Below are 19,754 nucleotides of genomic sequence, written 5' to 3' on the forward strand. Positions count from 1 at the left end.
GATTATCATCGACTTAATACTTACCTGTGTAGAATGGTTGTAATTAAAACATGTCAAACTCTACTAATAAAAAATGTCTAATCACTGTTTATGGCGCACACGATAATATTGGAGGGAAAATGTTGTTTCTTTCGAAACATTCTTGGATCTAAAGTCTTCAGTTCATTTCGAAACGCTTTCCCACTGCCAATGAACACAATGAGATTAATAACGATGTTCATATCAGAAAATAGGGTTGCTATTTGAGAACCGTAAAAGAGTAGATGCTTAGAAGTCTGGTCCAGATTGTCGCCGAAGAGAATAAGAAAACGCAGAATGCACACCGGCGTCGTCGTAACCAGAAATATAATGTTGATAATCAATACGATCCAGATATTGTGTCGGAGTCGGCACAGATGATGGCGCGAAAATGTTGCTCGGGAATCACGAACAAAAGTCGATGATCGAAGCGGAATCGAAGTTCGGGAAGGTATATCTTTTAAAAGCTGATTCAGAATCGGCAATGGAGTAGATGGGACTATCATGTTTTCAGTTGTGGAGCTGCTGAGTGATGCTTGAGATGGATCTATTTTGTGTTTACATTTCGCTTGGGAATATGGTAACGTCGATTGGTTTGTCTTGTGTTTATTTGTGATTTTGGTGAGTGATACTGCTGGTGGATTATTTTTGTGTTGAGATTTGGCTTGAGTGAATGATACCCTAGCTGATCTTGTCTTGTGTTGGCCTTGTCTTGTGTTGTGTTCAGATGTGATATGGTGTAGTGATACTGTTGGAAGATTTTTCTTGTGTTCACTATTTGTCTTGGAATATGATACTGTTGATCTGTTTGACTTGTTTTTAGCTGTGGCTTGTGGTACTGTTACCTTCAATGGAATTGTCTTGTGTTCATTTGTAGCTTGGGCATGTGATATGGTTGGTGTATTTATCTTGTGTCCAGATGTTCGATGCAGCGATGTCGATGATGAAGATGCCGACATTCGTGCCAGAAAAGACGGTGGCAGCCATACGGACACCACTGAAATAGTTGGTAATGATGACTCCCTTATTCGTGGGCATGATGCTTGTTCTAAATTGTCACGACATCTCCACCTATTGAAACGAAGTTTAAACGCAATTATAAGGCTGCAAGGGATGATTATAACCGACGGCAAAAAACTATAAAATGTGTAATGAAGAGCCTCTAGAAATTCCCAGGTTATGTTGCCAGTGAAGTAAGTTTTCGCAGCCGTACACACGTTCCCTTCCACCTGAACGTAGTATAATTCTGGAGACACTACGAGTGTCAGAAGTAAGGCAACGACAATGAGTATCGCAGACGGTGTTAAGAAACAAGGTCTTTTAGCAACGGATACAAACGGTCGACAGATCAAAACCGTCCTCTCTATCGTGATGGTAACGACCATCCATGAAGAACAGAGCTTAGAAAAGTTCTGTAGAAAGATGAGTGGCTTGCACAGAGGGGCCGATGCGACGAAGAAATCCACCCTGAAAAAGAAATAAATCCACATGCGTAGAACGGAAGTCATGGTACCAACGAGATGGGATGTGGTTAGCGTAATCAGGTAAGAACCAACGATTAACTTTCGCATACGCCGACGACATAATACGTACAGGCAGAGAGTGTTCCCGACTAGGCCAAGTAGCAGGACAATGCTCCCGAAATACATCCAGAGTTGTTGGTTTATTTCAACGATTAGTTCCTGCTCATGATATGTTTCCTCTGTGGATTCAGGGTTAGAATTATCGGAGGGTATACGTCCAAAAAATAAACCTGATCTAACCTTCTCCATTATGTACTTCTGCCAGTTACTCATCCATTTTTTCCAAAGAATTGACTGTTTACATTCGTATTGAAATCGTTCTCTTTAGATGATGTGTGATCCCATACGTATTTAGGTATAAACTGGAATCTTTCGATATTACATAATATTTTGACTGTGCTCCACACCGAGGGTTGTGTAGCTAACGCTAAGCAACATAATATTAGTCTTATACAACTTTATATTTCTTTTCAAGGTATGTGATTTTTATTTACTTATAATGCCCCCTCGAAGACACAATTGTATAAAGCAATAACTGAACATGTTCCTATTTTGAAAGTTATTATGAATGAACAATAGGTTTTGTACAAGGTCAATTGCATTGCATATAATGATATAAATGAAATTGCGCATTTACAGTCGCGATATCCTTGAGAAATGTAATAAGTTTGATGTTTTCTAATTATTGTCTTCTTGCAAACATCGATAATGTTGAGTTTTTAAAACAGTCATGCTGTTCAAATAAGTGACATGCCAATGTTTTCATATGAATTAATTGTATATGGTAAATATATTATTTTCGTATAAAAAAAAACTTTCTACGTGTTTTAATTTACGTAAATGTTTTGCAGTTTTGTCAAATATATATTATACAGTATACCTTGATAAAATTATGTTTATTTTTCATAATATTGTAATATTTAAGGTAGTTTATAAACTAATACAGAATGCCTATTAATAGAGGTCACATTTTTCAATTCTGATAAATCATAGTGTTCGCCAGAAATTTTTGCTTTTTTCATCAGAATTTTTTTTTCTATATTGATAAACAAAACAATGTATCTAGGAGTATTTTGAATCGGTCAAATCTAAAAAAGATATTGCTGAAAAATGTCCACACAGAATCCTCTCCCCTCCTTCACTGACAGATAATAGAACACATACTACAGTTTTATTCCAGTCTGAAGTACTAGAATATTATTACGTATACATTTGCATTGATTATTCCCCATTGATTATTCCAGTCTGAAGTACTATTCCCCATTGATTATTCCAGTCTGAAGTACTAGAATATTATTACGTACACATTTGCATTGCAAATTCCCCGTCTCTCTAACTAAACACTGTATGATAGAGTTTGATTTTTTGGGGGCGGAGGAGATGGGAGTTAAAAAAAAATAACTATCTCCGCCATGATGACAAATAAAAAGAAAACCAACATTTTTTACTATCGCGTGATTAAAAAATCTGTATTATCGAATCAAGGTATCTTATATTTAGCGAGTTTTGTATGCATGCATATGGGTATCTGTATTAAGCTATGTGTGCTTCTGTATTTAGGTACACATGAAATAAAAAATTAACTTGGCAGAATAACAAAAATTCATGAATGTGGTGCAATCGCTTATATATTCTGTCTGTTTGTGTTCGTTTGTATTTGTGTTTGCGTGTGTCTGGTTTGGCTTAATTATTTGGGGTATATAAAACTGGATTCGTGAGAGAAAGAAAAATGATGAAATTAAAAGTATACCCTCGTTGACCACAATGTATTTATACGTAAATATGTATATGTTTCCGCAATCGTATGATTATATACAAAGATACATTACACCACAAAATAGTTTTGTAAGAAACAAAAAGAATGTAAGTAAATATGTTCATTGTCTAAAAAAGATTTATGGAAAGCACCATTTTCATCGTCTTTTTTCTGAGATTTTCATTTGTTTCAATGAGACTGTCTTTGTGGAACATATTTTTTTTTTAATTCGACAGAGCGTAAACCCGTCATATGTTCATCCATCTATCGAATAACACATTGAGTAAAGAAAGTCCTTACCGGATAATTTACATAAAACTTGAAGACTCAAAACAAGCTGATATTTTCCGCGATAAACGCTAGAACAAACTGGACTCGGTACGCGACACGATATATTATTTTTCTCTTTTTTATACCAAGTGAACTTCATCGGATATTAATATACACCATTCAGAAGCGTTGCCAAATGTAAATGTCGAGTAACTAGATAATTTATTGCCGATTCGGTGAAAGGTTGTTGATTAGAAATGGCAAACGTTGATGGCGCCGGTCCATCCCGACTATGCTTCTGATGTCTTATTGAATCAATAAAGATCTGACAAAAATACAGCTTTCTAAACAAGGCGTCTCGTCCACAAGAGCGGGAAAAACAAGTTGAAGCGGTTCTTCAGTGAACGACAAGTGCGTCATTTCTCATTGCATACCAACAGCTCCATAGATTGGAGAAGAAACAGTGTTGACACCGTAAAGTTTGGTTCGATAACCTGGCAACAAGCACGCGATGGGCAACTCGAAATAGGGAGTAACTGATAGGTTTATTGTTTATGAACACTTCTTTTCTTATCTACAAGTGAATGAATAATATTAGTATTTGTACGAACACGAAACTATTTAAAGATTATAAAAGGAATGAAAAGAATTGTACGTTATTTTGTATTTGCATTATTTACAGGTTTTGGATTGATAATCTTACCTTCATGTCACATCACACATTCAGGGGCAATAGTTAAATGGATTGCTATCACCCTACGTGTTCAGAGTTCGAATTCAAGTGTCGGATCTTATTACTATAATCAGACGTAGAAAAATAATTTTTCAAGCCCAACAGATTTACAGTTGTTTTTTTTATAATTTGCTTTTACGTTTGTTCAAGCTGGGCGTGGAGCATCTTACTGGATGCCAAACATTCTCCCCCTAACTCAGATATTCCAAACGAAGGATCTTTTTTCTTGATTCTGACTGTCCCTTTCAGTGCAATTGTTTGAATTTCTCTTGAACTTAGTTCACCGGGTATATCTGCCAGGTAGTTTTTGAAATTCTTTTTCGTGAGTCCAGTTGCTCCCATAATAACTGGAATGATAGAGATCTTCCTAAGATTCCAGTTCCTCTTCATGTCATAGACCTTGGTATTTCTTCATCTTTTCTCTTTCAGTTCTGTTTAACCCAGCATCATTGGGGACACTAACTTCTACTAAGGTTGCTTCTTTCTCCTTTCAGTCCTATATCACTATGCCAGGTTTTATCGCTCCAATTTTAGGTACGTAGCTGTAGCACGCCTGAGCTCCAATCTATGCTCCCCCTCGCCAATCTTTCACGATAAACCCCCGTCTAGCTGAAACCACTGTCAATAATTTTCCCCACTCTTTATCTGTGCCTAAATCAAAACGTAGATTCCATGAATAAAGCTTCTTTCTTAGAACTGCACGCCTGTGGAACTCGCTTCCGTTTGCCTGTTTCCCAGCTGACTACAACTTGGATGTCTTCAAGTCCAACATAAACAAATTCCTGATGAACCGCCCCCCTTAAGTAAGACACTTTATCAAATCTCCGATACTAACGATTGCTACGATGCTATTCATTTGATTACTGTACAGGCAATAACCCTTATCACCGAGTGGCTTCCAGGCCTTGATAAGTGGTGACTTTTATGTAAAAAAAAAAATGAATTCGTTAGTCATATAGGACGGTGTTTTACTTATTTCCGACTGCTCTTTCTGCTATATGTTACCAGTATTTGCTGCTGCATTCAATATTCAACTTTTACAGATCATCCAGTCGCCAGTTTTGTGTCCCCTTGTTAATAATAAATCAGGATATAATGCTACTGTACCTTATGTCTAGTATCATTGTGCCTATTTGGATCAAAATCATCACATAATGTTGATTCTTATTATTGTCTAACAGATAAAGCTTCAGCTAAAAAGATTTAAAAAATAAACTGATATTCAGGATATCGTGCTTAATTAGTTTATACTAACTATGAATCAAATTAAACGCAAATCCTTAATATTTACATATAAAATTGTTCCATAAAACTTTGCAAAAAAAAAAAAAACTTGAAAGTAAATGAAATGTTTAAAATATTTAATAAATAGACGTCTAATACCTATTGTTAAAATTTCACAAAAATCGGAGATATTTAAATTTTCACGAACAAAAATAATTTTAACTAAATATAGTGAATATTATCCACGCTCACGCCTAGGAGCTGTGTTCCAAATTCATAGTTACTGGTTTATTAGTTTAATAGTGAGTCCTATGTAAAAAAACACACACATAAACATATACACATGGTGAACTGAAAAGAGATAAAATATTCCGAGATTTTTCACGAATTATTTTTAAATTGCCACTCAAAAAAGTGTCAAATTAAATCGATATATATATATATAAATAAATATATATATATATATATATATATATATATATATAATCTAGTATATAATCGTTGATATCGAAAATGATGTTTATATCTGGAAAATTTATGAATATTCTAAGTGTTAGTCAAGTAGTCTCCATCGTGTGAACTCTACTTTGTTCAGCAGAATGACTAGTCCTTAGAGTAATTTGCATGATTCATCTGATTAATAGAATAGCAGACTATGTGATCAGGATTGCTGCGCTCAAATATTGTCGGAGAATTTAAACTGGAATACGTACTACTACAATTAGGAAATTATTAACTGGCAAATCTCCTTGTCAAAATATCAATGTGATCAAATAATACTTAAGATCATACGAATTAGCAATGAAATAGCATGTGTTCTTCTGAATTATCTGATTTATTGTCTGCTTCATTTGTTTCTTCTGGTTTGACTCGTTAGTCTACTTGTCTTAATACAACCGCTGTTCAGATACCTCATTATATAACGCAGATTCCATGAACAAAGCTTCTTTCTAAGAACTGCACGCCTGTGGAACTCTGTTCCATCTGCCTGCTTCTCTCCGGACTACAACTTGGTTGTCTTCAAGTCCAATGTTAACAAATTCCTAATGAACCGCCGCCTTAAGTAAACATATCAGCAAATCTCCTCACTAACGTAATGTACTTGCAATAACCCTTATCCCTGAGTGGCTTCCGGGCCTTGATAAGTGGTGATCACTGTGTAAAAAAAAAAAAATAAAAAAAAATAATAATATATTCTACTACTTCAGTTGCTTCTTGCAGGCTAATGAAACTCTCTTTCCCCTAACAATAGTCTTAGTCAGTTTCAAAAATAAGATCAAGGTGTATTTTCTGTCTTTGCTTTTGTTTTATAATTCTCGACATCAAGTGGTTTCATATACTGTCTGAAGCTCCTTTCGATGCCTATGTTCATGTCGAAAGACAAAGGATACAAAGGGGCAGCTGCACATGGAATTGTGAGACAACATTTGCGCAATCTCCAACCACACCTTTCCTGAATCAGTACCGTTTGAGTCTAGTGGTAAGGAGAAGTCCAGGACGACTGAAAACAATGCCGAAATAAGCGGAGATCAGATAAGCACCTGGAAGTCTCAAATGGTCACCCATTTGGTACTTACCCGGTTCAACGTTGCTTAACTTCGGTGATCCAGTGGGAACCGGTGTGTCACCGTGATTATGCTGTGAAGATCCTTTCATAAATAAAAAGGACACTTGACTTGACTCACACACACACACACACACACACACGCACACGCACACGCACACGCACACACACACATACATACACATACACATACACATACACACACACACACGCACATATATATATATATATATATATATATATATATATATATATATATATATATATATATATATATATATATGCATATATCTATAGTCCAATATTTTTTGTGTGTATATTGATATCCATATTAAAAGCTAACCTTGTTATATATACCTCGTGGAATTGCATTTATTTGCAAAGGATTTAGCTAATGTTCATATTTTTTAAACATTCATTTTAATTAATTCCCTATTAGATTTTATGTTGGTTTTCTTATAGGATGATCATCTTTAGTTAACTATTACGTGAAATTATATACATGCAGATATTCTACATGATTTATAATTGCGTAATATTTGCGTAAAAAAAAGTTATAGTAAACACAAACCTCTTTAGTAATTCTCTGTATTTTTGAGATGAGGTATTTTCATTGATTGAGATTGTCGGACTGACTTCCTCATTTTGGTTGTTATTGTCACAACGTTTCGGCCGTTTTGTCCTCCGGCCTTCGTCAGGTGTTTTGTATCGAACTGGGGAACCTAGTGACATATGGCCGAGTGGTCCTAGACGTATGAAAGTTTACAGTTACCCAAAGGTGCTGAGTTCAATCCTGAACAAAGGCAATGAAAAAGTAACATTCAAAACAGAGAATCAGCAACTATGTCCCAAAGCCTAGCTGGAGTCCGAACACGGTACCCCCGTAATAATAATAAAGGGTTGGGTTCGAGACTCCTAACAAACGGTTCCCCAGTTCGATACAAAACACCTGACGAAGGCCGCAGGGCAAAACGGCCGAAACGTTGTGACAATAACAACCAAGATGAGGAAGTCAGTCCGACAATCTCAATCACAAACCTCTTTTCATATATATTTATGTATACGTATGCATATTTGTTTTAAAAAATTGTCTACCAAACTACTCTGCCAGTTTTTGGTCTACAGATATGAAACTTACTATATAGGGTACTCGAACCCATGTGAAACTTTATATTTGGGTTCTAGCCGGGGGAAATTGGTGAAAAAGTGTGAAAATTAAAAAATAGAATTTTCCAAGTGAAAGTCGAACGACGACATTACGAATATGCATGCGTAACGTAATAGATATTGGTTCATATTTTAATTTTTAGCCTTACGGCAAACATGTCTTCATAGCGCAAGCATTAACGTCAAAGGACAAAGTAAATCGTAAGCTAAATGTTTTGGTTTCTATTCTCGGTTGTGGCGCATGTTTCATTTTTGTGTTTTAAACCTTTTAAATTATTACTATATACTGAAATATAATATAATAATTACGAAATCTGCGTTAATCAAAATATCATATTTAATCGTATCTTACGGCTAGACGACGTGCTTAGTATGTAATAAGTAAATACAATATATTTGAAGGTAATTTGTAGATCTGAAATTATTATTACACTTTAACAATATGATATGTATTGTACATAACAATATGTGATTACAGGACGCAAGAAAAAAACGTCGATATGATGACATTTCGAATTTGAGTTTGTTTTTTTTTTCGTCATAAAAATGTTTAATATTTTTAATTTTATGGTTTTCATTTTTATATTTTACTTACAGTGCAATGCGATAAATAATCGAATAAAACAAAGACGATAAACAAACAAAAAATAGTTAATTTGTAATTTATACAAAGTTAATTTGACACAAAGAGAAACTGGTCTTATCACACACACACACACACACACACACACACATCCACACACACACACAAAGAAAACTAGTCTTATAAACACACACACACATACACACACACAAAGAGAAACTAGTCTTATAAACACACACACACACACACACACACACACACACACACACACACACAAAAGAAACTGGTTTAGTATTCCATTTCAAACATGTTTAAATATATCTACATGTTGACATATCATTTTAATTCATATGCATTCCATATATTAAATCAGAATTTTGCATTAAGAAAAAGCAAAACGATTTATGTTATAAAAACGTATTGTTATGCAAAAAACTATTTCAAACTTTAGGAGAAAACAAGCAAGTATTTTTTTATAGTAGTAGTCCAATCGTAAATATATATTTTACTTCATGCAGATTTCCTATTTATTATCACAGAATTGAATATTATATTGTACCTAATATATATAAAAAAAAAAAAATGATTCGGGTGCCATCAACTAGAAGCGTTCCCTACTGTTTGAGCTATGGCGAGATAGATAAGATATGTTAAAAATTAAACCACTTCAAATTATGAGTGAATTTGCGCATGTGCAAAGTAATAAAAACATGTCGGATAGCTGGAATGAACACTTTGCATTTCAACTTACCGACATATTTCTGTGCTCGTAATTCATTCATTCCAGCAAAGATTTTACTGGTTATGACGATTACTATTTCTTGTTAATTTCAGTGTTATGCGATCATAACAGTTAAATATTTGCACACAAACACAGACATATTTTTGGAGTTGGCCCTGCCTCTAATTGTTTTTGTTTTTTTGTTTAACATGTGTAATTTTTACATGTGCAGAAAATAAATGATAAAACAACAAAGTGTAGTATCTGTTCTAATACTAAACTTAACTTTTTCTGGCATTGTTCAATGAAGGAGAAATCCTTTATCACTGAGACAATTTTTATTTTTGTTCCTATCCAGAGTGCCCCTTTTTGTTCCTATCCAGAGTGCCCCTTTTTGAGGAGCTGGACTTTTGTCACATTAAAAACCGACCTTGTGTCTAACTCTGCCCTTGTGAGGAGGCAAGTACATAGGAACATACTTACCCACATGGACATCATGAGCGACCCTAAAACTAATCATGACACATGACAAGTTTTGTTTTCAGTCTCTTTGTAGACACACACGTCGGGTTCGATTGATTTATCTGATGTCGCTAAGGTAAACCGTTTAAACTTTTACATGAAAATTTTCCCAAATCAAATTATTCCTCCTTATCTATTAAATTACTAATAGATTTTAAAAATAAAATTCGATTCACTGGTTTAAGCAATATTTAAATGAAAATTTATTTCTACGAAAAAATTTTCTAATCATTCTCATTTCTCCTTAAATATTAAAACATTTTTAAAAGAAATAAATTGCAACAATTATAAATAAATCAGTTAAAAAGAGACCCGTTCGTTTTATTGATTAAAAGAATATTTAACTAATAATAAAAACTATTTTTTGTACGGAAGAAAAGTAATACTTTCGTAACAGTATTAATCCTGCCATGAATGTATTATTTCAAATGATATATTATTAATTTTATTATTAACAGTAAAGTTGCCCTTGTGCAGAGCGTGCCAAAATGCGACGAAAGGAAATTATAATTTTTTTTCAAAAAAATCTTTTTAATAAAGCAAGGATGAAAAAAAGTAAAAAAAAAAAAATAAAAAAAAAGTTGCGGCAGCTTTCTTTTTCTCATTTTTTTTCTTTTACTGGACAAAGCTTATAACATTAATAACACTAACGTCTCGCTTTTAACATAAATCGCAGTGTGTGTGTGTGTGTGTGTGTGTGTGTGTGTGTGTGTGTGTGTGTGTGTGTGTTTTAAAATAAAAATTACAATTCCTCTGCAACTATCGTCGAATTTTGATTGTTTGCAATGTGAAAAACTAGACTTTGGTGTTATTAATATTATAAGCTTTATTACAGTCACAAAAAAAAAGGAAAAAAAAAAAGAAAAAAAGTTGCCGCAGCTTTAAAAGTTTCGTGCTGGTTTTATTAAAGAATTTCATTCCTTGTATTTTTAAAATTAAAGACTAATGAAAAAATTAAAAAAATAAACAACCTTACAATAAAATGTAGAAAAAAGTTGCCACACCTTTTTTTTTTTTTAAATGTTTTCATATAATGAAATATCGTTGGTTCGTTGTTTTTAGCGTCGTAAATTACATTTTGCATTATTAATGTTATTGATTTTATAACATTAAAAAAATTATTGCATCTTTCCTTTTTTTATTTAATATAAAAAACAATATCGTCGAATGGAGATTAATTCCTAAATTATGAGATAAAAAATGAACGAATCTCTTAGTAAATGAGAGCTGTCTCCCTTTGCACAATGGCAAATTGTAAAATAACGCCATAGTAAATTATACAGATCAATGGGGAAAGCAACGTGGAATATCCACGAGGTCCCGCTAAAGCAAACAGAGTTCAAGACAATTATGCAAAGGGATAATAATCGATTGAACAATGAAACAATTCCAAGTAAAAAAAAAAAAAAAAAAAATCAAAACGCGGATTCCATGAACAAAGCTTCTTTCTTAGAACTGCACGCCTGTGGAACTCTGTTCTGTCTGCCTGCTTCCCACCGGACTACAACTTGGATGTCTTTAAGTCCAATGTTAACAAATTCCTAATGAACCGCCCCCTTAAGTAAACACTTCATCAAATCTCCACACTAACGTAATGTACTTGCAATAACCCTTATCCCTGAGTGGCTTCTGGGCCTTGATAAGTGGTGATCACTGTGTAAAAAAAAAAAATCTCCTCTCCACAAGACCGTGGTCCCGGAAATTGCCGAGGTAGTTTTCGAAAGTGAAATACACTAAGTAAAACATCGTGACCGTTCGAAACTGAAAAATAATTCGCGATTATTATTATTGCCTCACAAGGAGCTTTAACACAAGTCATCAAAGATCTCTGTTTGAAAAAAGCTAATAATAATAATAATAATAATAATAATAATAATAATAATAATAATAATAATAATAATAATATTTAAAAAACATTTTTTTTTATTTTTCTAGCGGTGTTAACACATTTGTCCACTATGTATTATTTGCTAAAACGACGACATCCTAATTTGACTTGTTGTTCAGCCTTAAGAATTATAACAAATGGTTAATTATGTTAATTAAGCATAACCAACAATGAAGAAATAGTTTTCTCATTAGGCAATCGCAAATGTTTACCTACTTTAAAATAAAATGTTTACCTACTTTTAAATAAAATGTTTAACAGTATTCCGAATATAATAATTTGTAACAAGAATTTGTTGATATTGCGAATAAAAACTACTTAATAATTAATTAATAAGAACTATCTAAAATGAAAAACAAAAAAATTAGATAATAAAATTTTAAAAATAAGAGTTTCCACCCCACCCACCTCGCAATATCAATGCATACATATGTGATTTCACAATTATTAGCTGATTTAACAATAAATCGTCACTTGCTTCGGCAATTATATTTTCAATTTAAAATTTTGATTTTTCAACAATATTGAAAATGGACACCCCTCCCACGAAATATAAATTTTTTTTTCGTAAACTGCTTTATATTAGAAAAAGCAGTTTGCAAAAAATTAATAATGTATTCGTGTATTATAGTTACTTGAAAGTGTTTTATTGTTTGATCGATAATTTATCTCTTACAAAAAGTGCTTATTTAGCTTAGTTTTGCTTAGTTAGTCATCGCCCTTGCATAATCATCTAGAACTTCGTTAACGCCGTCCCACTCGTGAATAATAATTAGGGCTATGACAACATAATATTCTTTCCATTGTTTTTACTCTCAAGTATATATCCGACACAGTTAGACACAATTAATCAACAGAGAACCACATAACTCTACATAAAAACATATATCAAGAGATATATTGTGAGAAATTAATCTCACAACCTCAATACTCCCTGGCTGAAGCAAAAAATATTCAACAATTACGAAACCATACCTTTAAGCTCAAAATTTATTCAGTTATAACATCAAGAAAAGGTTATTGGTTCGAGTAAAGTCCTTGCAAAACGATGGGTCAGTTTTGCCTCCCAAATTGGGAGCCAGTATTTAACTCCTTTCGTTGGAGTGGTAACGTGGTTTTACTTCGAAAAAGTCCATGATAATTCGTGGTGTTCTCGGCAAGAGTTCTGGCGCCTTTAATTAGGCATAAATCGAGTTCTTTAGGACCCTAATTGAATTGAGAAAAGTTCAAACATTTATGTGATATAAACATGATGAAAATGTTCAAATGATGCCATCCTTTAATTGGGAAATCTTCGGCACAATATAAAGGGGTCTTTGCTTGTAGAAATTTCAAGTCTTTTTCACCAAACATTTAGGTGATTTAAATATGAAGAAATTGTTGCGGCTCCATTCTCGATAAGGCATTCTTCTCGGCGCCGACTTTTGGTGAGTCTCGCTCTTCAAGTCATGTGCGTAGGCGGCTTAAAACATGAAAATGGCGTTGTAACTACAGGGTGGTAAAATGTCAGGTAACATTTTAAAGAAAAACGATATTAGCAATACACGTATATTTAAGTACCATACATTGAAATATAAAATGAAACAAACATGAAATATGTTTATTTTGTTAATTGTCGTCCATTTCTCTCTATCAATCGCTGGAAGCGATTAACCACTGATTTCTACCTTTAACATGTTACCTGACTTTTTGACCACCCTGTAGAATTTCTCACAATATATATCTGAGAATTAAAACAAAGAAAAGAATATGCTGTTGTCATAGCCATCGTATTAATATAGTCCTGGTATTAATACCGCAACGTAGATTGTCCTGAATCTTTTTTTCTTATTTCTTTTTATATAACTATAACATCTATGGAATTACTTCAAGGAAATATGCGTTTAAAAGAGTTTAATACCTTGAAAAATGCAATTCCGTAGGAAGTTCATGAAATAGTACGTTGAAAATATTAAACTTGGATTTATATACGGAAGGGATATAAATCAGTTATTTTACAGAATAATTATGTCCCTTGTTTTAAGCAACGTTCATATTTTACTTAAAATCGTTTCTATATCAATATACATGAAATGTATATATTTTTTTAATTAACGAATGATTTTCATTCGAGAATGAAAAAAAAAATCATGTGTACGGATATAGAATGGATTTTAAGTAAAAGATTGAAAAAGATGAAATTTAAAAAATCCGGAAAATTGAATTTTTGCACCTGAAATCGATGAACAAATATGTTTTCAATAATACTAACAAAGAATTTTTTTTAACTGCAAAATTGTGAAAAATATATATTAATGTTTATAATTTGGAAAAAAAAGAAAGAAATACTTTTTGCTAGATTGTCATTTACTGTTTATTATATTTTAAATCCGTTAAAACAAACACTACATCAAATCCGTTGAACACTAATTTCGTTTCACAATAAAATTGAAGAAAAAAGAAAGCAACAAAAACAAATTACTGAGCAGATGAACATTTTTATTAAGAAATCAAATAACTATTTGTTGACTGTTTTTATCTTGTGGCGTATTATTACGGTGGGGTTGATTCAGCGGAGACGGTTAAACTACAAATTTATGGTAACATAAATAAAAAAAAGATCACAGGGTAATATCTGTTTTTATGGTTCACTTAAGTTAATTATCATCAGTCAATCTAGTCAATACTAAGGCAATTTTTATTTTTTACTTACTTCCAGATTGCCCCTTTTTGGAAAGCTGGTTTTCCGTCACATTAAAAACGATCTTGTCTCACATTTTGCTCTCGTGGGGAAGCAATTAAATAGCAGTAAACAAGCGCAATATGGTATAATCACGTTACCACACCGGTTCCTGTCAGATCACCAGTTAAGCAATATTGAACCTGGGCACTACTAAAATGGGTGACTATTTGAAAATTCCAGGTGCTGTATGTGCTTATATGGGCACGATTTCCAGCCAGTCCTATCCTTCTCCTTACCACTGGACCCAAGCAGTGTTGATTAAGAAGTGTGGTTGGTGATTGCGCAACGCTTGCCTCACAATTACACGTTCAGCTACCCTTACATGCATATCCATAGTCTCTTGAGACTGAAAGGAGGTATCGAAATAAGCGGAAATAAATCAGTATTTTTATTATCACGCATTTTTACTTTAAATATCAGAGTTTTTGTCGGTTCATTTAATCTATAATTATAGTTCGCCCGTCTGTCTTTCGTCCGTTAAAAGCAAGACTAATTTTTGGCACCCCGACAAAAGGAGGATGGACCTATAAGTCCACCTTTGTTCGCTCGTCTGTTCGTCTGTCCACGCTATTCTAAATAACTACGGCTTGAATATTTTTGAAATTTTGTTTAAACATTAAACATGATATTAGTAAAAAAAAAGTAACAGAATGGATGTTCCGGGAAAACTCCAGTTGCCCCCTAGGGGTGCCTTGCGGGTTAAAATGGATAAAATTGAGACTTTTGTGCTTATTAAAAAAAATGATGCTTTGGAGTTTTATAAACCTTTCTGAAAAGTTGTAACTATGTATATAATTTTGTTTGTCTATACTTCACGATAAGTCTTAGGTGTGTCCAGGGGGTTTTTATGGCTAATAAAACCACTCCATTTTTGAGACTATTTTACCATATTTGTCCAAAATTTTCTGTGTATGTCTATTTAGCAGTTTTGCATGGTGCTGAACTCAAATTTAAATATATTAAGGTTTTGGGGACTTTTAGGGCTAAACTGGGAGGGGGGGGGCAACTGATGGACTTAGTCATTATTTATTTATTTATTTATTTATTTATTTGCATTGTGTAGAACTCAAATGTACGTATGTTAAGGCCTAAAACTGCATGGTTTGTCATTTTCCCCAGGATTTGACGTCCCTTGGGGACTTTATGGCTAAATAGGAGCGGGGGAGCAAATGCCTAACTTCTTTATGCCTCGTTCACTGTGAACTCCCGAGGGACCATGTGTGTTCTTCACTTGTTTATTTATAAATTTGATATAAATTGAGGTGTATTTTTAATGTGGGCAGAAAATTGGATATGATTCATTGACGTCAGAATCTTGCAATCTTAAATTGCATAGTAAAAAATGACCTAAATAAATACAATTGTTCTCGAAGATAAAATAAAAAAGTAAAATAAATGAAAGAATAATGAAATACACTACAAATATTTATTCCAGCAAAATCATAAGTAACAAAAAATATATTAAAAAAACCGAAAAGCAAACACTTACCAGTAAGGATATAAAGGAATACGAAAAGATGAAATAGAAATATTTTTAAACCATTAAAGTAACAAATATATTTAAGGTACGATATAAAAATACATAAAGATAGAATATTTACATCTTAGCCCGATGGAAACATACTCGTAAGAATAAGTGAGCACTTTTGGTAGTTGGTATCGTAAATATAAACATATACAAGAATTATAATTCTCCTAACTTCGTAACAAGGGTTATAGTGTAGGGATAAAAGGTCCCAACTGCTGATAAAGTGATTAAATTTAAAATGTTAGCCTATTCAAGTGACATGGCAAAACAACTATTTTTCGATAACAATATATTATACAGCGTGTCCAAAATATAACTTAAATCATAGTTTGCTGAAATTTCAACAGAATCTGAATAAGACATTGAGAATTCTTGAAAAAATATGCAAAATTCAAACAATCTTTATTCATGAAAAATAACGGCTTTTAAATTTTGCCCATTTTCAGTTCCGCAGACTTGTGCTGTTTTCAAAACATTATCCATGACAGATGGCAGAATCTCTGGATTGCGATTTAACTCCCTTATATCGTTCCACGAGCTACCAGACTTCGATACGTCAAACCCCAAAGCCTACTAGAATTGACGGAAAACATCAGGAACGACATCTAGCATCAATTGAAATGGATGGCTCTCGTCTTGGGGAGGCTCCATGTTTTGACAAGCTTCTGGGATTTACCTTTACTCCCAGTCTGAAATGGAACAAATACATCGTCTGTTGCCAAGGTCACTAGAAAAAACGGTGGTATCCTTCTACCGCTCCAGTAGATATATCACTGCTGATGCAATTCTCTATCTATATAAAAACCAAGTACGTTCAAGGATGGAGTACTGCTGCCACATCCGGGTAAGAGTTGCTACAACCAGCTTATCCTGCCTTGACATAGTACAAAATAGACTTCGTAGCTTAGTGGGGGATGCCCTTTTCTTTTCTCTGCAAACTCTCTCCCACAGAAGAGACGTTGTGAGCCTGTCTTTGTTTTATCGTTATTTCCATGGCTCGTTTGAGCTCCAACTCTTTCACGAAAAACACCCGTCTAGCTGAAACCACTGTCAATAATTTTCCCACTCTTTATTTGTGCCTAAATCAAAACGTAGATTCCATGAACAAAGCTTCTTTCTTAGAAGTGCACGTCTGTGGAACTCTCTTCCGTTTGCCTGTTTCCCACCTGACTACAATTTGGATGTCTTCAAGTCCAACATAAACAAATTCCTGATAAACCGCCCCTTAAGTAATCCAATTTATCAAATCTCCATTACTAACGATTACTACGATATTATCCCATTGATTACTGTAAACGCAATAACCTTTATTCCCAAGTGGTCTCCGGGCCCTGATTAGTGGTGTCTACCATGTAAAAAAATGTACAACATTTAAAATACATTATATTTTCACAAATAAAGATTGTTTGACTTTTTGCATTTTTCGAAATTTCCCAATGTCTGAGTCAGATTGTGTTAAAATTACAATAAGATACCATAAAAACTAAAGGATTTATTTAAATTTAAGACCCTTCAGTTACTTTTAAGACACTCTGTATAAATATATAAACTGATAATCTTGACTAATTCTCTATTCGCTTCCACAATCGACCAAACAACTAAAGAAATATATAAATAAAATGTACGGGGTAAAAAAAAAAACATAAAAGACAAAAACCACACATAACATTTAAATTATGTGATTTAGTAAGAACAAAAGAATGCTATGCAGCATCACATTTCCCCAAACATATTTGGTCTTGCTTTCTCGCAGTCCACAGGTATAAGGCGGACAAATTTTTCGATGTTCCATATTAATCAGATAAATTACATGAACAAAGATTTTTCCCAGAACTGCCCGCCAGTGGAGCTGTGTTCCACTAGCCTGCTTCTCAACCGATTTTAATATGGTAGAATTCAAGTCCAATGTAAACAAGCTTTTGTTGAGCCAATTATATAATCCAAATTCTACCCGATCTATACTATTAATGGTTACTAAGCGACCACCTTACATTTCTTAACCCTTATTCTCGAGTTGTCTTCGGGCCTTGATAAGTAGTGACTCCTTTGTAACAAAATATTTTAATAAACTAATAAAGAAAAAGACGTGCAGAAAAATAATTAAAAATAACAATTAAACAATAAAAAAAAAGAAGACTGTTTCGGTTCGTTTTCAAATTCCAGTTTTATGTTTTCATGTCTTAAAATCAACTTGAAGACGAACTATTTCGTTGAGCCGAATAACACCCAAGTAGACAATTAGTCAAGATTACCATATAGATATATAATTCATGTTTGTGAATTTTATTTCATTAAAATTTAAATGACATGGATAGAAAAGGGTCTCCGAACGGTATAATATAAATAGAAGGAGGTTATTGAAGAATGAGAAACCTAAAATCTACTGGGGAATGCCGCATACAGGGTTAACTAACAGAGTTCAACAGGCGAGCAGTTGTTGGAAGAAGCATTGTTCATGGAATTTGCGTTTGAACCCAGTGTATCGCTTTATTGCAGACCAATAATTTTTTAATTTATACTTTACATTTTACTATAATACGCAGAGAAGTGAAATTTGATACACGGGAAGTGCATAACAAGGTACCGTATTTCCCTAATTTTTGTGGAATTTGAACAAATATTTTGAAAATTATGCAAATTTTCTATTTTCTGGTAATTTTAAGTGTATCTCACTTTATTGCAAGTGTCTAAAAATGTATATGTTCGGTAATATTACAATATTCTAACTTCATATTTCTATTTGTATGAAATGAAGAAGATGTCCAGGAACAATATTAAAAAAAAAATGAATTTCACATTATTTTGTTTAAGGAAATATTTATTTATCAACATAACTCTCATTCTTCAAAATAATTTTGAATAACCTTTTGTCAACTGATGATGTCAATCGGCGGATTTGAGATAATGTGATGCTATAGGAAACTTCCAAAATCTTCCTCCAAAATTCATCCTCCGACGAAAATTGAGCACCTCTTTCATGAATTTTCATCTTTGTTATAGACCAGAGCTGCTCAATTAGGTTTATATCTGGCGAACAAGGTGGCCATGTCATCAAATTTTCTCAACTAATGCCTAATGTCTTTATGTAAGATATCGTACCCTTAGCTGAGTGGGATCGGTCATTGTCGTGCATAAAAATTGATTTGCGGTGACGCGCGAATGGAAAGTCATCAAGCCATGGTGACAAATGCTCATTTAAAAATACAATATAAGATTGGCTTGTCAGTTTGACACTTTCTGACACTCGAAAAGGTCCATTTACTTCATCTCAGATTATTCCAGCACGAAACATGACACCCCCACCTCCCTGTTGACGAGAGAATCGATGAAGGGTAGGGAATCCAAGAGGATTCCAAACTTTGGCCCACCCATCTGGTTCGTCAATGGTTGCTCTAGCCTCATCGGCGAAAAGAACATTTTCAAAGCTGGTTTTCATTTATTTCTGAGCCCAAGCGATACTTTTCTCCTTATGAGTTTGGTTTAAAACAGGTCTTGCTATGAGCTTAATGCTTCTTACAATTTCGTTTAAGACATT

This window comes from Euprymna scolopes, chromosome 5 (assembly GCF_053919585.1).
Source record: "Euprymna scolopes isolate OS-2025 chromosome 5, ASM5391958v1, whole genome shotgun sequence".
Taxonomy (NCBI): Eukaryota; Metazoa; Mollusca; class Cephalopoda; order Sepiida; family Sepiolidae; genus Euprymna; species Euprymna scolopes.